This window comes from Mercenaria mercenaria, unplaced genomic scaffold, assembly GCF_021730395.1.
Source record: "Mercenaria mercenaria strain notata unplaced genomic scaffold, MADL_Memer_1 contig_4547, whole genome shotgun sequence".
NCBI lineage: Eukaryota > Metazoa > Mollusca > Bivalvia > Venerida > Veneridae > Mercenaria > Mercenaria mercenaria.
In genome coordinates this window covers 23,243-30,504 of record NW_026462784.1, presented here as the reverse complement: position 1 = coordinate 30,504, position 7,262 = coordinate 23,243, and the positions used below count along the sequence as shown (strand labels likewise).

Here is a 7,262-nt window from a genome sequence, read left to right as displayed (position 1 = left end):
ATTCAATTTTCAATGATTTATGCCAAAATTATCAAATAATATCCAAAATTACTTATTTCTGGTGATTTAAATGTATGTATGTACTGTACACGATTAAAGTTTACTGTGTCTCTACATGCAAATATGCGAAAACGCAAAACCAATAACTTTACATGACTGAGTACTGTGATTTATATTCCATTATTTTGGTCCTTCAAAGTTTTGACGTTTAGATTGCCCGTCACAAATATAAAACAATCTGAACGGCGAATTATTTTGACTAGTAACATATATGCCTCGTGCAGAAAACCTAGGATCTGTTTTACAAAGACTTTGATATGTCTGAGTTTAGTCAGGCATAAGTTTTCATTAACCTTTACCCTGCTAAGTTTCTAAAATGAACTGATCCATCGTTCAGTTTGGACAGTACCATCTATTTTTCGATGTGCAGGCTGACCTTGGTCTGCACTGGTCGCAAAGGCAGAATCACTTGTTGCTAGTAGGCTAAAGGTTAACCGTAAACTAGTTGTGAAACTGATTCAAGGTTGTTTACATCTAAAATGCAAGACAGTAAATTCTCAAAATTTATTTTATGCACAACTACTGTTGTGTGTGCTTAAATTGTAGATTATTACAAAGTAGCTCTAATTTGAAATTTTTTGCTGTTGACAGGTTTCCATGTTGTCTGCTGTTGGAAGAACATCTATGAGGGACTATGAATAGAATCTTTATCTTCTGCTTATATACAACACTTACTCATGGGCCAGTGGCACAATTTCTAGCTGTACAAGGATATAATGGTGTTTGATAAGTAAGTAATATTGGAATAAAGTTTCCATAAATTTATTACCTGTTTTTTTTACTTCCTCTTGAATAAAATATGCGTGAACTTAACTGAAACTCATCTGAATCGTGTTTCACAAGCATTTTTGTGCATGTTTTAAATTTAGAAGAATACTTTAAGAGAATGAAAAATAATGATTATGCAAGAGTTGTATTTGTCTTGTGTCAAGTTTTTGTTGAACCCACTTACGGTGAGCTCGATATAGTCGCCACTTTCGATGTATTTGCTTGTGTCTGTCTGATTTTGTCAGGACCATAACTTATACATGCATGAACCAATCTTGTTTATATTTGGCATGAATGTTTACCTAAGTGAGAAGGTGTGCCATGCGTAAACCCCATGTTCCTGTCTCAAAGGTAAAGGTCACAGTTAAGAGGCCTACGGTCATACTGAAGTTTGTCCAGAGCAGTTCTTCTTCATGCATGGTGGGATTTTGATGTAACTTGGCATGAATGTTTACCATTATGAGACGGAGTGTCATGCGCAAGAACCAGGTCCCTAGGTCCAAGGTCCACTTGACAGCAGGCGGCTTAACACTCTGCTCCTTGGGCATACTTGTCTTATTGATTTAATTTTTAGTGATATAGATTCAAATTGTACCTTTTTTATTAACTTTTTATCACCAAATTCATTCTGTTTCACAGGTTGATGACAATGAAACTAATGACCATGTTAACATCAGAGGAAAAGCAAACTGGGAGAAGAAAGGACAACATTGTTTTCGATCTTGAAGGGTAAATATTTAAGAAATGATATTTGATCATACTTACGTGAGAATGGTGTTAGTAAGAATAGAAATTCTAGCATTTGAATGAACCCATCCAATGTATTCAGGGCTCCAGAAATTTTGAAAACTCAGTATGTCTGAAATGAATTCACGACATCGGCGCTATCCCACCCACTGTATTACCGTATAAACTTTGTGATAAAGTAAAGAAATTAGTATGTCATGCATTAAAAATGATACACCGTCACCTTTCCATACATTTAACTTTATACATAATTCTAATATGTGTGATCATCTCTAGTTTTAACAAACGTTTAAGTTTACATGTGTGTTAAAATGTATATTTCAGCCTGCGTAGACATAGGACCAGGGAAAGGGGGGCTAGGAGTGGGAGAAGTGCCTGTGACTGATATATGCACTATCAGATAGAAATCCAGTTCAAAAGGAAATCTGAAATAGTGAAATAGCAGAAATCATGACTTACATACTGTATAATCTGCTCTAAAAAAACAAACATTTGAATTTAAAATGTGTTAAATGCAAACAGTTCTACTTACAAAATGAATCTTTCAGTAAATTCTAAATGCAGCTGAAAAGTGATATACATGAAATGTGTGAAAACAGTGCAAGTTAAGTTTGATTTTTTGTTGTATACAAAACTGAAGAACTTGTATCCAATTCATTTTGTGGATGCACAGTGTTATTGGAATTTTTTTCAGATAATTTAAAATTCTACAAGGTGAAGAAATTTCAAATAGTATCTCAAGAAAAAAAGTTTGCACAATGAATTGTTTCTCAAAAATTTGCAGTTGTTTGTTCATTGTTTTGCCAGTCCATTACACTTAAACTTTACTTTATTTATTCTTAATATTTTTGTGAATGGATTAGATTACTCATCCACAAGGCAAAACCAAGAATTTGTTGGTTAAGGTTAATGTTGTCTCAAGCTAAGTGATGGGCAGACTTTATCCATTTGTAGTGATTTTGAGAATAATTAAAATAATTTGTCACATAAATCAATATTAAATGACCTAGCTGAAAGTTATATATGAAAAAAAATGTATTTTGTTCAGATTGTTCTTCACAGAACTTTTTTGCAAGATTTTTTATTAAAATCATTTTCGGAAACTGCATAAAAGATGCCGCAATTGGACCTTTATAACTTTACTATTTGAACTATAAGAATAGCTATCCTACTCGATATGGCATCAGCTTTGCGTCACACCTTGGTTAAGTTTTTGGTACCAGTTTACATTTTGGCAAAACCTTTGGGGATAAAGGTTTAAAACTTTCAACTTTTGTTATCATCACCATATCCAATTTTAGGCAAGGGCACATAACTCTATCAAGGACTTTTGCTGAATTAGGGTACCTTTTATTTCCTACTAGTTCATATTTTGTGTAAACTGTTTGACATATGACATTGAAACTTTTATCACTTGATTATTATTATACCATAGTCTGTATCTGTAGGTAAGAGTACATAACTCTTACAAGTATTTTGGCTAAATTATGACTCTTTTTGGACTTGGAAATTGGTACAATTTCTTACCAGTCCATGTTTTGTGAAAACTGTTTGATGTGTGCTTTGAAACTTTGAACACTTGTTTATTATATGATCGCCATCTGTAAGTAAGTGTTCATAACTCTGTCAACTATTTTGGCTGAATTATGGCCTTTTTGTACTTAGAAATTGGTTCAGTTTGCGTACAAGTATGTGTTTGTCAAAACTATTTGACATATGGCTTTTAAACTTTGAACACTTACTTACTTACTATCATGATTTCCATCTGTAGGCAAGAGCAGATAACTCTGTCAACGAGTTTGGATAAATTATGGTCTTTTTTGGAGTTGGAAATTGGTTCAGTCAAACTTATTGGAATGATTAAGCAAGATATTCCATTAAATAACAATAAATCTTGTGCAGAATGTAGTATACTAAATTTGAAATATTGCAGAAAATTTACATTCCTGTTGAATTTTTACCAATATCTAAATTTTATTCTCAACCGTTTTAGATCACATTTCTGTGTCAAATACACATTCTCTGCTAAACTTTTTGAAAGGAAGATGTTGAAAAATTTCACCCAAACAAACTTTAAGATTTTAGCTAGACTGTACAAACTATATGCAGAGCTATCCTACTTGTTTTCTGTCAGAGACCGAAGTGTGGTATCGAACCAGTATTTCTTGAATTATTTAAAGGAATTTTCGGCAGTTTCACTCATTTATGGCTATTATTCAAAGCATTTTGTTCAAACATAAAGTAATTGTGTAGGGATAACGCATGTTTTTCGTGCTACAACATCTCCAGAATCCCGAGGGATTGGTTGGTACCCAAGCCAGGTACCAATGATTCCCGAGGGATTCTGTAGATGTTATAACACGAAAATAACATGCGCTAACGCTATTCTGGCATAAAACGCAAAACCAAGTAAATGAATATATTGTCCCTCAACGTCATTAAATTCCCATGAAATGCGCGGTAAAGTTTGTTTTATCACGTTCACGTCATTTCCTTTTGAATTATTCGTTTTGGGGCCATAATACGTTTACGCTTTGCCACGGAACGCGCATAAATAAAAAGGTGTTATAACAGCATGTGAGCGCGAGAATCTGTTAACACACGTTTTCTCTCCTGTTAAGACACCCCCGAAAAGTGACAATAACAATAGTTTTATGCTAGAATTCAAGATAATGTTTCTTCACTTAGTATCAAGTTTTAAAATAGTTAAACATGCTGCTTCTATGACAGCTCTTGTTTTTATATGCTATGACACTTTATTACATTCAAGCAAAAATGGTTGCCCATTCCCACAAGGGTTGATCGGTGTATTCATTGATGAAATATTTTGTTAAAAAGCTATTGAATAGTCGATTGACTGTTGCTGTCCCTGAACAGCTCTTTTTACAGATTACATGCATCAACAAAATTTATTTTTGATTGAATGGTATATGTACTTTTTAATAAAAACATTTCAGTTGAATCATATTTAGTATGTTTTCTTACTAGACCCAGTATGTTAAGATACGTCTTGTGACTATTCTATTATTCAGTACACTTTTGTTTAAAACCATAGACTGTTGGGGTTTTTTTTTGTGCTTTTAGACGAAACAACATTGAGAAAAGATGTCATTCAAATGTAAAAAATACATCTTTTCAAAGTTGTGAAAAATATGTCGTTCCAATACTGCAAAAGACATCAAAACACCTTTCACAATCAAAGAAAAAACTACGTCTTTCAAACGTTGTGAAAAAGACGTCTTTCCAAGGTGGCAAAAAAGACGTCAACGCACCTTTTATTATCAACCAAAAAACAACGTTTGTCCAACGTTGTGATAAAGACGTCTTTCTGACGTTGTGAAAAAGACGTCAACACACCTTATTATCAACCAAAAAACAACGTCTTTCCAACGTTGTGGACAAGACGTCTTTCCAACGTTGCAAAAAAGACGTCTTTCCAACGTTGTGACAAGACGTCAACGCACCTTTCATTATCAACCAAAAAACAACGTTGTTACAATGTCAGGAAAAGACGTCATAACAACGTTGTAACAACGTGGTGTGTTTGCTGGGTACTGATATTAAAAATGATATTAATTCTTATTTTTCGAGAAATAAACAAATCGGCGAAACATTAAATTGTATTTTCTTGTAGTTTTTGAAATCAAAAGTAGATCGTCTATGTTTGGCTGCTTTGACGAAACGAAACAACTTTTTTATGAAAAGATTTAAATAAGAGGTAATTTAACCGTAAACTTCAATGTCAGATACTGCCAATTGCTGCTAAATGTCTTCGTATCATCACAATTTGTAAAATATATTGTTGAAACTGGAGAAAAGTGTAATCGTATCCGGATATAATATTTTGGGTAAATATCGAGCTGTGTTATGAAATTTTTAACATTCAAGTAACATACATGATAGATATATTGTAACAGAAATGATTCTAGAATTTATTTTTATTACACTACATATAATCTATGTCAGACTCGTATTCTAGTTCTGAGGCATGATCTGAAAGTAAAAAGATGAAGTGACAGTCATACTTTGGATATTGTAATACTAGAAAGAATCTAGATCGTAACCTTTCTGGAATTTTGACTGGTTTGGATAATTTGCTTACGATTCAGGTTCGCAAAAAAATGAAACCGTCACCCAATTCTGCTTTTCATGATGACACATGGCTTGATTTTTGCAGTCAGTAAGCGGATAAATTATCCCGAGAAAGAGCTCTTACTGATTTGTTTAATTACTACTGATTTTAAAAATGATTTTATTTCTTATTTTTCGAGAAATAAACAAATCGGCGAAACATTAAATTGTATTTTCTTGTAGTTTTTGAAATCAAAAGTAGATCGTCAAATGTTAGAGTGCTTTGACGAAACGAAACAATTTTTTTATGAAATGATTTAAATAATTTCGCCGTAAACTTCAATGTCAGATACTGCCAATTGCTGCTAAACTGTCTTCATATCATCACAATTTGTAAAACATATTGTTGAAACTGGAGATTTTGGCGGTATAAAAAAGTGTAATGATATCCGGGATATAATATTTTGGGTAAATATCGAGCTGTGTTTATGAATTTAAACATTAAAGTAACAGACATGATAGAATATTATTGTAACAGAAATGATTCTAGAATTTATTTTTATAATACATACATAGAATCAATATCAGATTTAAATTTTTAGTGCTGAGGCATGACCTGAAATTAAAAATGAAGTGACAGTCATTCATACTTTGAATATTGTAATACTAAAAAGAATCTAGGTAATATTTAGAAATTGAAACATAAATTTTTTCAGTAGAAATCGCACCAAAGGCTGTATCAAGGGTCTACATTTTCAAAATTTCCTTGTGGTGATACCCCAAACCCTACTTGCAGGAGGGGGTATCCTCCCACACCCTCCCCCCATACTGCCACTTTACAGTTTGATACATTTGCCCTTTTACCACCTGCCACAATGCCCATTTCAAAATCTGACTGCAGTTCAAAGCGGGAAGGAACACCCCTCCCCACACCCACCCTGCTACCGACCACCTAAAAATGGCTCAAACATTTTTTCAGCCCAGTCTGGGCCTGTCTGTCTACATGAATCAAAACGAATAATTGAAAGTACATAGACTTGGGGACTACTGACATGGTTTTGAGGGGGTATACAGGTCTGAAATAGAATAAATAAGTGTATTTTATGCGCCAGGTGTAGGCTGCATTTTTCAGTGCTCTCAAATATTGATAGTTTTCTGACATTTATACTTTGTTCAGAATTCTGAAAATTGGATATATTGGATATCATCTAGTCGTGGTTGGAATGTTGTAAATTTAAGGTGAATTATAATTGTGATTTTGAAGTTATTTTGATTTAAAAAAAATCATTATTGCAATTAAATTGCCAAACTTTCATATATCAGCATAGCCTGCAGCAATAATGTGTTTCAGTGAGCGAATGTCACCGAGGATTATTTATAAAAGATCAGAGTTGCACAATATTGGACAATTACCAAGTGCACAAAAGAGACCTAATCCCATGATTATCAAAAGATTGAAAGAGTTTCGATTAATTCAATATAGAGGGACTCGAGGTGGAAAAACCAGATTAGACGAGCATGGGACACTAACAATGGGGAAAATAATAACAACTTGATACGGATAAAACCTGAAAACTGTACATTAGTTCGGGGCAGAAAAACATCAAAATTGCCCG

The 7,262-nt window shown here is 33.3% G+C and overlaps 1 long non-coding RNA gene across 1 annotated transcript; it reads left to right on the top strand.

The window, feature by feature from the left end:
* The first annotated feature begins 122 nt into the window (after positions 1-122).
* LOC128553962 (uncharacterized) lies at positions 123-2,075 on the top strand. The gene is made up of 3 exons (XR_008369482.1): positions 123-790; positions 1,468-1,557; positions 1,900-2,075. It is a non-coding gene; the product is annotated as an uncharacterized LOC128553962 (long non-coding RNA).
* The last annotated feature ends 5,187 nt before the right edge of the window (positions 2,076-7,262 follow it).